At 41.4% G+C, this 18428-nt stretch overlaps 1 pseudogene; it reads left to right on the forward strand.

Annotated features, from left to right (window-relative positions):
• The first annotated feature begins 13773 nt into the window (after positions 1-13773).
• Positions 13774-18197, forward strand: LOC110503079 (zinc finger protein 488-like; annotated as a pseudogene).
• Positions 18198-18428: the final 231 nt, after the last annotated feature.

An 18428-nucleotide genomic window follows, 5' to 3' on the forward strand; every position in this document is an offset into this window, starting at 1 on the left:
CAGGCCTCAAACCGCAGGCCATGTGCAGCCACGCCAGCCCAGGACCTTCCCATCCGGCTTCTTCACTTGCGGGATCATCTGAGACCAGCCAACTGGACAGTTGATGAAACTGGGGGATTGCACAACCGAAGAATTTCTGCCCAAACTGTCAGAAACTGTCTCAGGGAAACTCATCTACGCGCTCGTCATCCTCACTAGGATCTTGAACTAGGTCTAAAATGGCTAACTGGTAGCTTTTCTCATTGGCCAACCTGACCAAACAGCTGAGCAGATGAGAAACGTTACACATTTTGTCTCAGCCAATTAAAATCGTCCAAGTAGTTGGACATATTCCAACATCTTTTCACAATAGCATCTTTACCAGAAGTCCACTTGCACATTATGATTCTCAAACTAACTGCACGTTTGGACACACCTGCTCATTCAAGGTTATATATATAAAAAAAAAACTATTTTCTACATTGTATAATTGTCACGCCCTGATCTGTTTCACCTGTCATTGTGCTTGTCTCCACCCCCTCCAGGTGTCGCCCATCTACCCCATTATCCCCTGTGTACTTATACCTGTGTTTTCTGTTTGTCTGTTGCCAATTCGTCTTCAAATCAAATCAAATTGTATTAGTCACATGCGCCGAATACAACAGGTGTAGACCTTACAGTGAAATGCTTACTTACGAGCCCCTAACCAACAATGCAGTTAAAAAAAATATGGATAAGAATAAGAGAAAAAAGTAACAAGTAATTAAAGAGCAGCAGTAACAAAATAACAATGTATATAGGGGGGTGCCGGTACAGAGTCAGTGTGCGAGGGCACCGGTTAGTTGAGGTAGTATGTACATGTAGGTAATGTTATTAAAGTGACTATGCATAGATGACAACAGAGAGTGGCAGTGATGTGGGGAGGGGGGGGGGGTAATGCAAATAGTCTGGGTAGCCATTTGACTACATGTTCAGGAGGCTTATGGCTTGAGGGTAAAAGCTGTTTTGAAGCCTCTTGGACCTAGACTTGGCCCTCCGGTACCGCTTGCCATGCGGTAGCAGAGAGCAGTCTATGACTAGGGTGGCTGGAGTTTTTGCCAATTTTTAGGGCCTTCATCTGACACAGCCTGGTATAGAGGATGGCAGGAAGCTTGGCTCCAGTGATGTACTGGGCCGGTCACACTACCCTTTGTAGTGACTTGGCTGAGCAGGAGCCATACCGGGCAGTGATCCAACCAGTCAGGTTGCTCTCGAGCTGTAGAACCTTTTGAGGATATGATGACCCATGCCAAATCTTTTCAGTCTCCTGAGGGGGAATAGGTTTTGTTGTGCCCGCTTCGATAGGCTGTCTCATAGTTGTCTGTGATCAGGCCTACCACTGTTGTGTCATCAGCAAATGTAATTATGGTGTTGGAGTCGTGCCTGACCGTGCAGACATGAGTGAACAGGGAGTACAGGAGGGGGCTGAGCACGCACCCCTGGGGGGGCCCATGTGTTGAGGATCAGCATGGCAAATGTGTTGTTACCTACCCTTACCACCTGGGGTGGCCCGTTAGGAAGTCCAGGATCCAGTTGCGGAGGGAGGTGTTTAGCCCCAGGGACCTTAGCTTATTGATGAGCTTTGAGGGCACTATGGTGTTGAACACCTACAGTGCCTTGCGAAAGTATTCGGCCCCCTTGAACTTTGCGACCTTTTGCTACATTTCAGGTTTCAAACATAAAGATAGAAAACTGTATTTTTTTGTGAAGAATCAACAACAAGTGGGACACAATCATGAAGTGGAACGACATTTATTGGATATTTCAAACTTTTTTAACAAATCAAAAACTGAAAAATTGGGCGTGCAAAATTATTCAGCCCCTTTACTTTCAGTGCAGCAAACTCTCTCCAGAAGTTCAGTGAGGATCTCTGAATGATCCAATGTTGACCTAAATGACTAATGATGATAAATACAATCCACCTGTGTGTAATCAAGTCTCCGTATAAATGCACCTGCACTGTGATAGTCTCAGAGGTCCGTTAAAAGCGCAGAGAGCATCATGAAGAACAAGGAACACACCAGGCAGGTCCGAGATACTGTTGTGAAGAAGTTTAAAGCCGGATTTGGATACAAAAAGATTTCCCAAGCTTTAAACATCCCAAGGAGCACTGTGCAAGCGATAATATTGAAATGGAAGGAGTATCAGACCACTGCAAATCTACCAAGACCTGGCCGTCCCTCTAAACTTTCAGCTCATACAAGGAGAAGACTGATCAGAGATGTAGCCAAGAGGCCCATGATCACTCTGGATGAACTGCAGAGATCTACAGCTGAGGTGGGAGACTCTGTCCATAGGACAACAATCAGTCATATATTGCACAAATCTGGCCTTTATGGAAGAGTGGCAAGAAGAAAGCCATTTCTTAAAGATATCCATAAAAAGTGTTGTTTAAAGTTTGCCACAAGCCACCTGGGAGACACACCAAACATGTGGAAGAAGGTGCTCTGGTCAGATGAAACCAAAATTGAACTTTTTGGCAACAATGCAAAACGTTATGTTTGGCATAAAAGCAACACAGCTCATCACCCTGAACACACCATCCCCACTGTCAAACATGGTGGTGGCAGCATCATGGTTTGGGCCTGCTTTTCTTCAGCAGGGACAGGGAAGATGGTTAAAATTGATGGGAAGATGGATGGAGCCAAATACAGGACCATTCTGGAAGAAAACCTGATGGAGTCTGCAAAATACCTGAGACTGGGCTGGAGATTTGTCTTCCAACAAGACAATGATCCAAAACATAAAGCAAAATCTACAATGGAATGGTTCAAAAATAAACATATCCAGGTGTTAGAATGGCCAAGTCAAAGTCCAGACTTGAATCCAATCGAGAATCTGTGGAAAGAACTGAAAACTGCTGTTCACAAATGCTCTCCATCCAGCCTCACTGAGCTCGAGCTGTTTTGCAAGGAGGAATGGGAAAAAATTTCAGCCTCTCGATGTGCAAAACTGATAGAGACATACCCCAAGCGACTTACAACTGCAATCGCAGCAAAAGGTCGCGCTACAAAGTATTAACTTAAGGGGGCTGAATAATTTTGCACGCCCAATTTTTCAGTTTTTGATTTGTTAAAAAGTTTGAAATATCCAATAAATGTCGTTCCACTTCATGATTGTGTCCCACTTGTTGTTGATTCTTCACAAAAAAATACAGTTTTATATCTTTATGTTTGAAGCCTGAAATGTGGCAAAAGGTCGCAAAGTTCAAGGGGGCCGAATACTTTCGCAAGGCACTGTAGCTGCAGTCAATGAATAACACTCTCACGAAGGTGCCCCTTTTGTCCAGGTGGGAAAGGGCAGTGTGGAGTGCAATAGAGATTGCATCATCTGTGGATCTGTTGGGGCGGTATGCGAACTGGAGTGTCCGGGAGGATGCTGTTAATGTGAGCCATGACCAGCCTTTCAACGCACTTCATGGCTACCGACATGAATGCCACGGGGCGGTAATCATTTAGGCAGTTTACCTTCACTTCCTTGGGCATAGGGACTATGGTGGTCTGCTTGAAACAACTAGGTATTACAGTCCGTAATATTTTTCAAGCCCTGCCACATCCGACAAGCGTCAGTGCCGGTGTAGTAGGATTCAATCCTAATCCTGTATTGACGCTTTGCTTGTTTGATGGTTAGTCAGAGGACATAGCGGGATTTCATATAAGCGTCCGGATTAGTCTCCCGCTCCTTGAAAGCGGCATCTCTAGCCTTTAGCTCGATGCGGATGTTGCCTGTAATCCATGGCTTCTGGTTGGGATATGTACATACAGTCACTGTGGGGATGACGTCATTGATGCACTTATTGATGAAGCCGATGACTGAGGTGGTGTATTCCTCAATGCCATTGGATGAATCCTGGAACATATTCCAGTCCTGTAGTGTAGCATCTGCGTTATCTGACCACTTCCGTATTGAGCAAGTCACTGGTACTTCCTGCTTTAGTTTTTGCTTGTAAGCAGGAAACAGGAGGATAGAATTATGGTACGATTTTCCAAATGGAGGGCGGGGGAAAGCTTTGTATGCATCTCTGTGTGTGGAGTAAAAGTGGTCTAGGATTTTTTCCCCCTGGTTACACGCGACATGCTGGTAAAAATTTGGTAAAACTGATTTAAGTTTGTCTGCATTCAAGTCCTCGGCCACTAGGAGCACCGCTTCTGGATGCACATTTTCTTCTTTGCCTATGGCCTTATAGAGTTGGTTGAGAGCGGTCTCAGTGCCAGCTTCGCTTTGTAGTGGTAAATAGACAGCTACAAATAATACAGATGAGAACTCTCTTGGTAGATATTATTTGCTGTAGAGCACAATAAGGTACTCTACCTCAAGCGAGCAATACCTTGAGACTTCTTTAATATTAGACATCGTGCACCAGCTCTAATTGACAAAAAGACACACCCCCACCCCTCGTCTAACCAGAGGTAGCGTCTCTGTTCTGCCGGTGTATGGAAAATCCCACTAGCTGTATATTGTCCGTATCTTCGTTCAACAATGTCTCGGTGAAACATAAGATGTTACAATTTTTAATGTCCTGTTGGTAGGATCATCTTAATCCTAGGTCATCAATTTTGTTTTCCAATGATTGCACGTTAGCAAGAAGAATGGAAGGCAATGGGAGTTTACTCGCTCGCCTCTGGATTCTCAGAAGGGTGCCCGATCTGCGGCCTCTTTTCCGGCATCTTTTCTTCACGCAAAGGCGTGGATCTGGGCCTGTTCCAGGGAAAGTAGGATATCCTTCTCGTCGGACTTGTTAAAGGAAAAGGTTTCTTCCAGTCAGAGGTGAGTAATCGCTTTTCTGATGTCCAGAAGTTATTTTCGGTCATAAGACACAGTAGCAGCAACATTATGTACACAATAAGTTAAAAAAATAAGTAACACAAAATGCAAAAAAAATACAAAATAGCACAATTGGTTGGGAGAATGTAAAACATCAGCCATATTCTTCGGCGCCTTCTTAATGGGGTTATATAAATAAGCATCAACCAGTGGGTCTTGGGACGGGTATACAGAGATGACCAGTTTACAGAGGAGTATAGAGTGCAGTGATGCATCCTACAGTGCCAAAAGTATTCATCCCCCTTGGCGTTTTTAGCAAATTTTGGGTGGTTGCAGCCCTTTTCAACCCCTTTACGTATATAAATGTATTTATGTATGCAAATATGCCCAGTGTATATATTCAAATGAGGCACATATAAAACCAAATTCTTAGAAGGCACTTTATTTTATCACAAAGTATTAAAAACATACCTAATATACTAAGGTACATTGCAAAAGTGTACATCCCCCTTGGCGTTTTTCCTATTTTGTTGCATTACAACCTGTAATTTAAATCGATTTTTATTTGGATTTTATGCAATGGACATACACAAAATAGTCCAAATTGGTGAAGTGAAATGAAAAAAATATGGAAAGTTCTAAAAATAAAAAACGGAAAAGTGTGTGTGTGAACACCCCCTTTGCTATGAAGCCCCTAAATAAGATCTGGTGCAACCAATTACCTTCAGAAGTCACATAATTAGTTCAATAAAGTCCACCTGTGTACAATCTAAGTGTCACATGATCTGTCACATGATTTCAGTGTATATACACACCTGTTCTGAAAGGCAGCAGAGTCTGAAACACCACTAAGCAAGGGGCACCACCAAGCAAGTGACATCATTTAGACCAATGAGCTCTCCAAACAGGTCAGGGACAAAGTTGTGGAGAAGTACAGATCAGGGTTGGGTTATAAAAAAATATCCAGAAAATGTGAACATCCTACGGAGCACCAGTAAATCCATTATTAAGAAAATGGAAAGAATATGGCACCACAACAAACCTGCCAAGAGAGGGCCGCCCACCAAAACTCACAGACCAGGCAAGGAGGGCATTAATCAGAGAGGCAATAAAGAGGCCAAAGATAAACCTGAAGGAGCTGCAGAGTATCTGTCCATAGGACCACTTTAAGCCTTACACTCCACAGAGCTGGGATTTATGGAAGAGTGGACAGAAAAAAGCCATTGCTTAAAATAAACAAATTAGGCACATTTGGGCAGTCTTGATACAACATTTTCAACAGAAATACAATGGTTCATTGGATCAGTCTAAACCTTGCACATACTCTGCTGCCATCTAGTGGCCAAAATCTAAACCTGGGCTGGATAATACATTATGCCTTTCTCTTGCATTTCAAAGATGATGGTACAAAAAAATACAAAAGAACGGTAGGTTATTTCTTTGTATCATCTTTTACCAGATTTCTTGTGTTATATTATCCTACATTCCTTGCTTATGTCATTTTAGGCAGAAATTTAAAAAAGGGGCGGATCCTTAAGAGGACACATTTGGTGTTCGCACAAAGTGCATGTGTGAGAGTCCCCAAACATATGGAAGAAGGAACTCTGGTCAGATAGACTAAAATGTAGCTTTTTAGACCATCAAGGAAAAAGCTATGTCTGGCGCAAACCCAACACCTCTCATCACCCCGAGAACATCATCCCCACAGTGAACAATGATGGTGGCAGCATCATGCTGTGGGGATGTTTTTCATCGGCAGGGACTGGGAAACTGGCCAGAATTGAAGGAATAGTGGATGGCACTAAATGTAGAGAAATTATTGAGGGAGACTTGTTTTCAGTCTTCCAGAGATTTGAGACTGGGATGGAGGTTCACCTTCCAGCAGGACAATGACCCTAAGCATACTGCTAAAGCAACGCTCGAATGGTTTAAGGACAAACATTTAAAGTTCTCAGTTACAATTGCGACCTGGCCAAGATAAAGCAAAGAAGTTCGACACATACAACGACACAGAGTTACACATGGAGTAAAACAAACATACAGTCAGTAATACAGTAGAAACAAGTCTATATACGATGTGAGCAAATGAGGTGAGATAAGGGAGGTAAAGGCAAAAAAAGGCCATGGTGGCAAAGTAAATACAATATAGCAAGTAAAACACTGGAATGGTAGATTTGCAGTGGAAGAATGTGCAAAGTAGAAATAAAAATAATGGGGTGCAAAGGAGCAAAATAAATAAATAAAATAAATACAGTAGGGAAAGAGGTAGTTGTTTGGGCTAAATTATAGGTGGTGCAGTAATCTGTGAGCTGCTCTGACAGCTGGTGCTTAAAGCTAGTGAGGGAGATAAGTGTTTCCAGTTTCAGAGATTTTTGTAGTTCGTTCCAGTCATTGGCAGCAGAGAACTGGAAGGAGAGGCGGCCAAAGAAATAATTGGTTTTGGGGGTGACCAGAGAGATATACCTGCTGGAGCGCGTGCTACGGGTGGGTGGTCGGTAATCTGTTTGTTGACTTGGCTTTCGAAGACCTTAGAAAGGCAGAGTAGAAAAGATATAGGTCTGTAGCAGTTTGGATCAAGAGTGTCCCCCCCTTTGAAGAGGGGGATGACCACAGCTGCTTTCCAATCTTTGGGAATCTCAGACGACACGAAAGAGAGGTTGAACAGGCTAGTAATAGTGGTGGCAACAATTTCGGCAGATAATTTTAGAAAGGGTACAGATTGTCTTGGAATGGTCTAGTCAAAGACCAGACCTCAATCCAATTGAGAGTCTGTGGCATGACTTAAAGATTGCTGTACACCAGCGGAACCCATCCAACTTGAATGAGCTGGAGCAGTTTTGCCTTGAAGAATGGGCAAAAATCCGTGGCTAGATGTGTCAAGCTTATAGAGACATACCCCTAGAGACTTGCAGCTGTAATTGCTGCAAAAGGTGGCTCTACAAAGTATTGACTTTGGGGGGTGAATAGTTATGCACTCTCAAGTCCTGTTTTCTTGTCTTATTTCTTGCTTGTTTCACAAAAAAAATATTTTGTATCTTCAAAGTGTTGTGTAAATCAAATGATACAATAATACAAATCCATTTTAATTCCAGGTTGTAAGGCAACAAAACAGGAAAAATGCCAAGGGGGTGAATACTTTGGCAAGCCACTGTAGAAGGAGCATTGGTGGCATCTGATGGCCAAATGATGAAGAACATCTAGCCGCTCGAGAGCACTCTTACCTGCCGATCTATAAATTACATCTCCGTAATCTAACATGGGTAGGATCGTCATCAGAATCAGAGTTAGTTTGACAGTTGAGGTGAAAGAGTTGTGATTACAATAGAGGAAACCAAGTCTAGATTTAACTTTAGCCTGCAGCTTTGATATGTGCTGAGAGAAGGGCAGTGTCCTGTCTAGCCATACTCCCAAGTACTTGTGTGAGGTGAGAGATTATAAAATACGATCTTACAGTGTCAGGCTTTAAAAGGCACTAGACAAACAGTTTGCAATTTAGGGGTACATAGACTGGAGTCATGAGTGTATTCAAGTGCGTGTTTCATGGAACATTTTCTTCACAATACGACAAATATAGGCTCATTGGGCCCGATTCCCACTCAGGAAATTACTCCTTCCTTACACACTTACCTTATGAAGGTGCAGAATGGGCTTTGCAGGCATGGCTCCCTTGCATAAGTTGAATAAATGTAATCAACACTGAAAGCTCTCCCATTTTCTAGCCAACAGATTTTCTTAAGACATCTTTTACATACGGTGAACCATTAATTAGAATTTTGTCGACAGACTTGAATACATAAAAAAGGAATCAATAGCTACATTTCCATCCAATTGGCGACAGATTTCATTTGAATATTCTAAAATTAGCTTTAAAACAATGCACATTTTCCCTGCAAAGATTTGTTTCCATGAAATTGACTTGTTGGGGATAAAAGGCTGTGCGTGATGACATAGTGCACATAAAAATACTCTTTGTGGGTAAAGTAGGCTCCCGAGTGGCGCAGTGGTCTAAGGCACTGCATCTTAGTGCTAGAGGCGTCATTATGACGGACCCTGGTTCAATCCCGGGCTGTATCACAACCTGCTGTGTTTGGGAGTCCCATAAGGTGGTGTACAATTGGATCAGTGGAGGTTTTGACCAGGGTAGGCAGTCATTATAAAATAAGAATTTGTTCTTAATTGACTTGCCTATTTAAATAAAGGTTAAATAAATAAATACCTGCCCATGTACTGAATAGAAAATGCAAGTTAAATGGGTTTCCATTGCATTTTCAACTCACCAGAATAAGACCCTCAATATTTATTGGAAAGGAGCACCAAGTTCATCACTTTCACCACTCTATGATGTTCATCATAACTTATTTAATCTGTATCCTAATAAACTGCATGACTTCCTGACGAGTCGTAGTGGGAGGACCACTACCAGTCATCGTGTGACTACAAGTTCACTTTGATATGATAGTTATCATATTAATATTTGTGCATAAAAGCATCAACATTTCTTGCCTAATTAATTTTACAGACACAAAAAGATCCCACCTTCTGTAGCGTATTTCGTTTTCTTTTTTTTATTTGGAACGTTTACCAACACATCTTCTGTTTCCATCAGGCCTGTCGTGACATTTTTTTATCTGACATAAAAGATTGTATGGAAACCTGATTAATGAAATAATGCCATCTTCCTCACCGTTTCAGCACCAACTGGTAGATAAAAAAATATTCTGATCTTGTAGATTACTTAGGCACATTTTAAGGTTAGGAGTGAATATATGAATCATAAAAAACAGGTTTAGAGAGCCTTTGGTGGTTTGATTCATCCTGAATGTTGTACTATTCAAATTCAATCCATGAAATATTGGAAGGTGGAAAAAAAGTGTACAATTGGGGTTGAACAATAGTCCTATAAATGTACCCTGATTCTCACTAATCATGGAACTTTATGACACTAAAGTAATTGTGCACCGTGCTCCAGGCTCCACGTTTAACCTGCTACGTGTGGTTTGAGTTCCATAATGATTCAAATTGTCACGACTTCTACCGTAGTAGGACCCTCTGCTTGTTTGGGCGGTGTTCGGCGGTCGACGTCACCAATCTTCTAGCCCTCACTGATCCATTTTTCATTTCCATTGGTTTTGTTTCTCTCGATATTGGCTAATATTTAACATGATACAAACTGTAAAATAAAACAGAAAAAAAACATCATAGTCTATCATTAAAACCTCGGCAGGTTCAGCTCTACAGAAGCCTATAGCTTGGTTGTCCAAATTTTATCCACGCAAATTATAAGGGCACAATTCAAATTTGGAATAATGGCACAGCTATTTATAGCCTATTTCACTGAGAAAAAGGGGCCGCAATACATGTCATGTTGATATGATTTTCAGTTTGCTTCCATGTGACTGGTTTCACATTCATCTTCAGGGATCATATGGGAAAATCATCTAAAACAATTGCTATATATATTTACAATTCCCTTCTCCAAACGGACTACCCATTTACCTAGCTCTCATCAATAGCTCTTATCCATTTCTAAATTACAGTGCATGGAGAATGCTGTTATTTCTGACGTAGATGCTTTTTTCACTTGGAACCGGTAGGTTTGCTCAACCTTATTTATGGTTTCCTCACCCGTAAAGGTGGTGGAATTATGGGAGAAGGTCAGAATATGGTTTATCTGTAGACACAACTCCGCCACACCTTAATTTCTTAGTTCTCTACCCTGAACAAATAGCAGGTGAATAGCATGCTATTCTCATGCTAAAGTTCAAGGTCAGAATATGCATAGAGTGAAACGTGCAAAAAAGGTAATTTACGTACGCTTAACTCGGGTCGGAATCGGGGCCATTCTGTTCAGGACAACACAGGGTACAAGGTCCTTTTTACTGTGGATCAAACATAGCGATCATAAGGGTTGATACTGTAAATGACATGAGTTTTCAAATATGGAAATGTTAAGTGTGCATTTGGACTCATGGGTGTGTGGTTTGCTTGTATGACATCAAACAGTATTTATTATAATCCTCAATGTCTCATCCTTCAGAACACATCGAGTCCTCTCGATTTACAGCATTTCCCTCACCCAGACAACAGCAAATGTGCAATAGTAGCCCAATTAGAGGGAGGGATGGGGGAATCTTCCTGTCGCACACATTGCTCAAGTTGCTATCATTTGTCAGTCAAACCCCATACAGCGCTGTGAATCAGAGAACCTGAGCTCTGGCGTCATGTATAGCATGTTACTTACTGTACAGCCACTGGGTTCCAATTAAGGTACTTATTAATGACAAAATGTGCCATTTTCAATCTGTATACAGGATGACAGGGACTGTGAGTGAAAAGGGCTACATTTTAAAATAACCCTTATGATTTGTGTGAAAGATAGAAATATGATGACCTTTGTAGACTAAATAGGGTAAACACATAAATGGCATTGTTCCGAAACTTTCTTATGAATCAACAACAACAGGCCTCGTTGTCTGGCCCTTCAGCTGTTCACAGTTGAGTGTTGTTGGTAGAGCGTGTAATAACGGGGTGACTCCGTAATAGTGCTGGAAACAACACAGAGCTTCATGGGCACCATCATGGGCACATAAATGGAGAAGCAGCACAATTATGCCTTGTTACACCAATTTGGGGTGGAGGTGAGGGTGTGGGCACAAGCCAAGACAGCCAGGTATTGACTGCTCCTTTCTACCTTTTTCGTTTTTGTGGAACAACAGAAACAAGGAGTTGGCTGATGCAGACTTATAATGACTAATAACATAGAAATGGGGATATAAAAAAACACTCACCAAAACTATTTCTAAATCCACTGTCAGAGTAAACAAAGACACATACTCTTCTTGTTACAGCTTTAAACAAAAAGTGTCTTTAACCTGTTGATCCTACTTGAGACGCAGATGTCTCAACTAGGCACCTGGAAATGCAAATGCGCTACGCTAAATGCTAAATGTACTCGTTAAAACTCAAACGTTCATTAAAACACACATGCAGGGTGTTGAATTAAAGCTACACTCGTTGTGAATCTAGCCAACAAGTCAGATTTTTTAAATGCTTTTCGGCGAAAGCATGAGAAGCTATTATCTGATAGCATGCAACACCCCAATATACCTGAAGGGGACGTAAACAAAATAATTAGCGTAGCCGGCGCTACACAAAACGCAGAAATAAAATATAAAACATTCATTACCTTTGAGGATATTCTTTGTTGGCACTCCTATATGTTCCATAAACATCACAATTGGGTCTTTTTCCCGATTAAATCCGTCCATGTATGCCCAAAATATCCATTTGTATAGCCTGTCTGGTTCAGGAAAAAAGCTCTCTTCCAACACGCAACGTCATTTTTTAAAATTATATAAGTTGCCTATATTCTTTGACAAAACACTTCAACCTACTTTTGTAACCCAACTTTAGGTATTTGTAAACGTTAATAAGCGATCAAATTGATCACTGGGCGATCTGTATTCAATAGCAGCTACTCAAGAAAACAATGTCCCTTTTTCTTTCTTCCAAAATCGATTGCTGTATGCTGGACGGAATGAAGGATCTATTTGTCATGACACAAAGGATCTTTGTCAATGAAAATGACGTTTTTGGTTACATCGTGTGGAAGCTGTAGGAATTGCAATCTCGGCCCTATTTAATTTGGTGCCCCTTAAACAATACATGCAAGTGGCGCATGGATATTTTTTTCAGTTTTCAGTGACCAGTTTTTCTTGTGCTTTTCGATGAAACACCCGCTCTGTTATAGTCACAGCCGTGATTTAACCAGTTTTAGAAACTTCAGAGTGTTTTCTATCCACACGTACTAATCATATGCTTATACTATATTCCTGGCATGAGTTGCAGGACGCTGAAATGTTGCGCGATTTTTAACAGAATGTTCGAAAAAGGAGGGGGTAGACTTAACAGGTTTAAGAGTGGTGTTACAGTGATGAGTCTCTCTAACCCCAAGTCAAGAAAAGAGCAAGGCCTCCTCAGACATCTGAGTGACAACAACAAGACAGTTGATCACCTGCAGGTGTCTGTGGCTGGGGGACAGCGGTATAATTATGCGCTGGGCTGGGGGGTAGTTTCTTCCAGCTCCCAGATCTTTCTCTGTCCCTTGAGAAGCTCTCAAACCTGGTGTGGCTCTTGAGGATGCTGGGGTGAAGGCTTTAGACATGGAGGTCCTCTCTCTCTCTCTCTCTCTCTCTCTCTCTCTCTCTCAGACCCCTAGCGCTGAACTGAGACCAGGCAAATACAGACACGCATAGAAAACTTCTCACCTCCCTAGTGACCAGCTGCAGTGGCAGAGCGCTAGCACTATCGTTACTGCAGGGCTGGAACTAATGCCTGCACGTCCTGTAGCTATACAAGACCATGTATAGAGCCTACAAGGTAAAGATCTGTCGTTCTGCCCCTGAACAAGGCACTTAATCCACTGTCCACAGGGAGCCGATGACATGGATGTCGATTAAGGCAGCCCCCCACACCTCTCTGATTCAGGGGGGTTGGGTTAAATGCGGAAGACACATTTCAGTTGAACTATGTTTGAGGCAAATCCAAGAAAACACATCACTGAGTACCACTCTTCATATTTTCAAGCATGGTGGTGGCTGCATCATGTTACTGGTATGCTTGTCATTCCCATGGACTAGGTCGTTTTTTAGGATAAAAAAGGAATAGAGCTAAGCACAGGCAAAGTTCTAGAGGAAAACCTGGTTCGATCTGCTTTTCAACAGACACTGGGAGACAAATCAGCTTTCAGCATGACAATAACCTAAAATGCAAGGACAAATATTCACTGGAGTTACTAGTTGCAGTTTTGACTTAAATTGGCTTGAAAATCTATAGCAAGACATGAAAATCACAATTGTATTTTAATAACTCTTTCGCAAAAGCATCATATTCAAAGTCTCGATTCATCACATTTAAAATGTCCTACACTTTCGAATAACTATCATTTTAATGATGCATTATTAACATATATCATCTTCCTACAGACAAACCATGAACCATCATTTATTACCTCATTCCCTCTGGACCAGCGAGGGTAAATTCCTCCACCACCATGCGACAGTCCTCTACTCCAGTGTACATGTCATGTGCAACATCCCTGCTGGGGCACAGTTCGGCCCGTGCATCCTTCAGAACACGTTCCATGACACCATCGCCTTCATAGCGCTAAAATCCAGCGACAAGAGAAGCAAATCATACGTGTTCAGGGTAAATGTATTTCTATTTAATAACACATTCTGGCTTGCAAGCTGGCATACCACACAGAGACACAAGGATGCAAAACAGAGACTCATAGGCTAAATCAAAATCTTGTTCAAAAAATTATATACCACAAAATGGCTTGATTGTCATCCACGTACCAGTGGAAAGTGATTGACCAGCCATTGCATTTACATCTTTACAAATTCCAATCAATTAAATGTTTTCACTATGATTGAGGAGAGGCGATCCTGATGTCTCTATGGCATAATGATTTCTCTGAACAGGTGGGCCCCGAGGCTATGCGGAGCTCTGCTCTCGTGCTGTCCTGGCTGCGTCTGGTGCAAGCAGCACGTCACCGGGAGGAGCAGAACACCGAAGCGTTCCTGAAGGGAGGCCAGCTGTATTTCCGGACCACTAAGGAAATCCATCAGGATGAGGAACTGTTGGTGTGGTATGACCAGGAGCTGTCACATCTACTGGGCTTCACTGACATCTCAACCAGAGGACATAATGCCGGTGAAAGACTTGGGAAAGTGCTATAGAAATACAGCTCTTAATCAGCAACCTAGCCAAAATATCCTATAGGATTCCAATAAAACAACCCTAATAGACCATCCTATCAGATTTTGGAACCTCTCCTATAGGATTTTATCTCATAGGACTGGTTCCAAAATCTGATATGATTTGTCTATTGTATTAGAATCCTGTAAAATAGAATCCTATACTATACAGTAGAATCCCATAGGCGTCGAAGAGGACTGGTTCCAAAATGTGATAGGTTTGAATCACTCCGATATTGTGCTGTTATGTTGAAAAGGTTAAGAACCTCAGGGAATTATTACTGGTGTGAGTAGGCAAAGAGATGAAGATTATGCTCTGGAGAGACACAAGAGAGCGAGTGTTCCTCAGTTTACTGGTCTGATTGCAGTTGAACATAAATGTTTAGGTTTCCATGCCATATTTAGCTGTGAGATTGTCCAATAAAGCTACAGATTACATTATTTTAGAGCTAATTTCCTGTATGTGCACTGTATGTGTTACTAAATTACACAACCTCACGTTTTGACCACATCGAATTGAGGGTAATTACATATCCTTTTTACCTCAGATTAGTGATGTTAGTATAACCGTTTATAGTAATCACGACACAAAATCGATTGCTTAAAACCGATCAATATCTTTGGTTTTGTACCGCTGATTTTGTCATACGCTCCTGCGGTCAAATTCTGCTATCATTTTCCAACTCAAATGGCAGGGAAAATGTAGGTCTCCTCTATAAAGGTCACTGGCCTCACACCAATAGATAGTTTGACTCTCAATCCATCACTCAAATAACAGCCAACCCTTGTCACTATTGATATCCTATGGCGGGTCGTGATTTGTTTAAGTTAAATAACAAAGCAACTGACCCATTTTTGGAGCCTTACAAAACTTCCATCCGACATTCTAGAATTTAGATGACTGTTTTCAGCAAATTATCTTCTAACCAGTGCTATACGAATTATTCTCAGATTCAGTGTGCCCTTTGAGTAGTGTTAGTTTAAATCATTCATACACACCAAAGTCTGCCCCCGTTCTATTGATTTCAAATGTATATGATAGTGTTGCGTTTATCTTTCTGATTTGGCGACCCACTTGAAACAAAATGCAACAATCCAAAATGTAGCTTGCTGTCTTCTCGAAGTTGTCCTCCTTTTTTTTTTGTAAGGCTAGTTCTAACAGGACGTGCACTCGCCCCTCTTGTTCTATTGATTTCAATGAGACATCAATATGAGTGATTGACAAATAAACGTTGCGTCTCTCTCTCTGTTTTAGTGACTCACAAATCAAAATGAATAATTCCAAAATGTAGCTGGTTGTCTTTAGCAGGTTTTCCTCTAACAAGAGATGCAAACAATATTTCCAGTTTCCATGTGGTTTTTGAGTTGTGTTAATTTCCCAATAGCGCATACAACCTGATTTTCCCCTAGTCAATATAAGTTTATTGATTAGGACACTTAGGGCTATTTATCAAAACTTATTGTCAATGGGAAGAATCGACAGCATCCTTTTCAACTTATCTTTTAGGAATATAAATAGAACTTTCAACATTAATTTCCAATAGCATTCTACTTAATTAGGTAAAAACTGCTGAATGAGTCCACAAACGTGATGTTTGAAATCATGAAAACGTGTTTGCCTTGCCTATAATAAGGTACATATATTTAGCAATAACAAACAAGAAACATGTATCATCTGCTATAACAATAGTGACTCAAATGAAATACAAATGACTACAACTTAGATATCTAGTCAGCTGATAGGCAAAATGTGGCTAACAGTAGTTTCATAGCTAGCATTAAAACGAGTACATAAAATACTGCATAATGACAAAATGACTAAAACATCGTCATCTTCATACGGAAACAAATACAAATAATAATGTTAGAAAACCAGAGATTTTCTGCACAGCCACAGGTGGAGGTAGTTAATTAACACTACAAGCCATGCTCGCTGTGACGTCATCAATCACTCTTAAAGGGACAGTTTAAAGGTGAATAAAACCAAAATGAATGAATATAGAACTGTTGTTTCCGGATCAACTAAAATATTGTTATTAATGTTGTTGTATTGTACTGGAACTTAAGACAACTTATAATTTATTGGGTTCAATTAAGAAAAAAGTTCTAATAGGATTTTGATTGGAGTGACAAAATCCTACAAGTCTTATGAAAAAGGATCCAATCGGATCACTTTTGATTTCCAATAGGGGAAAAAGTTGTCCAATAGGATTCTGATAGAGGTGACAAAATCCTATAGGAATGTGAGAATCTATTCCTATCACTAATCCTATGGGATATTTTGCCCAGGGCTTCCTCATCTTCTTCATGATCATCCTTAAAAGATAGGCCTACTAATGTTACCCTTGTTGTTTCAGCATTTTGTCAGAAGTTTTGTTGTAGCCTGTGCGTAAATGCTTAATGGAAAGGACAAAATTAAGAGATGTACTGAAACTTTTTCAAAGATAATATATGTGGACTATTTTTATGTGCTTCATTTTGCACCAATGTGTTTTGTAATGTCCATATTAACTAACAAAATGCATATATCTTCACAGAGCTCAAATGTGCAAAATGTAACCGGGTCTTCAAGAACGAGCATCCCTACTTGGCCCACTGCCGCTTCCTGTGCTCCCAGGTGAAGAATGACATGCCGAGCAGAGAGGCCTATGAACACAAACACATTGAAATAAAATGGCAACACCGCATCACAGACTTCCACAACATCGCCAGGGATCTGGAACATAAAGAATCCAGCGCCAGTGAGGAAGAAGAGATTTCTCTGCGGAAAAGGAAACATGAGGAGACGGATTACCCCGATGGAGGAAACCAGTGTTACTGGAGAAAACCAACATCTTGAATGACAACATCACACAGATAACCAGAGACTACCACCTCATTGTGCTAGAGTCAACTGGCTCTGTTTTGAAACTGAAGGCAGCGAAGTACCAGCTCAAAAAGGACCAAGTGGAATGCAAAAATAGTGCGTTCACAGAAGTAGGAGCTGCAAAAAGGAGTGTTATGCACGAGAAAGAAAAGCCAACAGAGGCTGATTCTGAGACAGTGAGGGAGATAAGCTCTGGTTTGAACTCCAAGAGCAACAACAGTGAGTTTTCATTCGTTCTGCTCAGTGGACAGGAGGAGCAGAAAAGCGCTTTCTGTAAACCCAATAAAGGGACTTCTTCTAACTGCTCTACAGCTCACCCATCCAACACACCTGCCCCATCGAACCACCTAGAAGACGTGAGAGACATTTTTACCTCAAAGACTGTTCTGGGATACAACAATTTGTTGGCATCTAATAACATTATGTTGAATGGTGATTTACCTGGCGCACAGACCCTACCCATACCGGTTACTTGCAATGCTTTTCCTTACCCACCAGAGCACTGGTCCAGGATTATTGGAGCCCAAATACAAACAACATAATCTCTAACAATTCTTCCTCCAACATTTAGCTCCTTTGGGGTGTAAGTGCAGAACTGGTGCGCCAAGTGTAACCTCTCCTTCCGCATGACTTCAGACCTGGTGTTCCACATGCGCTCCCACCACAAGAAGGAGTTTCTGGAGCGGTCCCAGGTGAGGAGGCGAGAGGAGAAACTCACATGCCCTATCTGCCACGAGTTCTTCCGGGAACGGCACCACCTGTCACGCCACATGACTTCTCACAATTAAAGCCTATTGGACATAAGAAAACTGATATTTAATGAAAACGACATCGGACATTCTGTATCTAATTACAAGAGCAGACCTGAATAATTAAACATTTAATTACAATTTGAAGTCACTAACCCCTGAATGTAGGACCATCCACTTGTGACTATCGATCATTATGTGTAAGGGCACATACAGTGCCTTGCGAAAGTATTCGGCCCCCTTGAACTTTGCGACCTTTTTCCACATTTC

Source organism: Oncorhynchus mykiss, chromosome 23, assembly GCF_057628025.1.
Source record: "Oncorhynchus mykiss isolate SJ-2025 chromosome 23, ASM5762802v1, whole genome shotgun sequence".
NCBI lineage: Eukaryota > Metazoa > Chordata > Actinopteri > Salmoniformes > Salmonidae > Oncorhynchus > Oncorhynchus mykiss.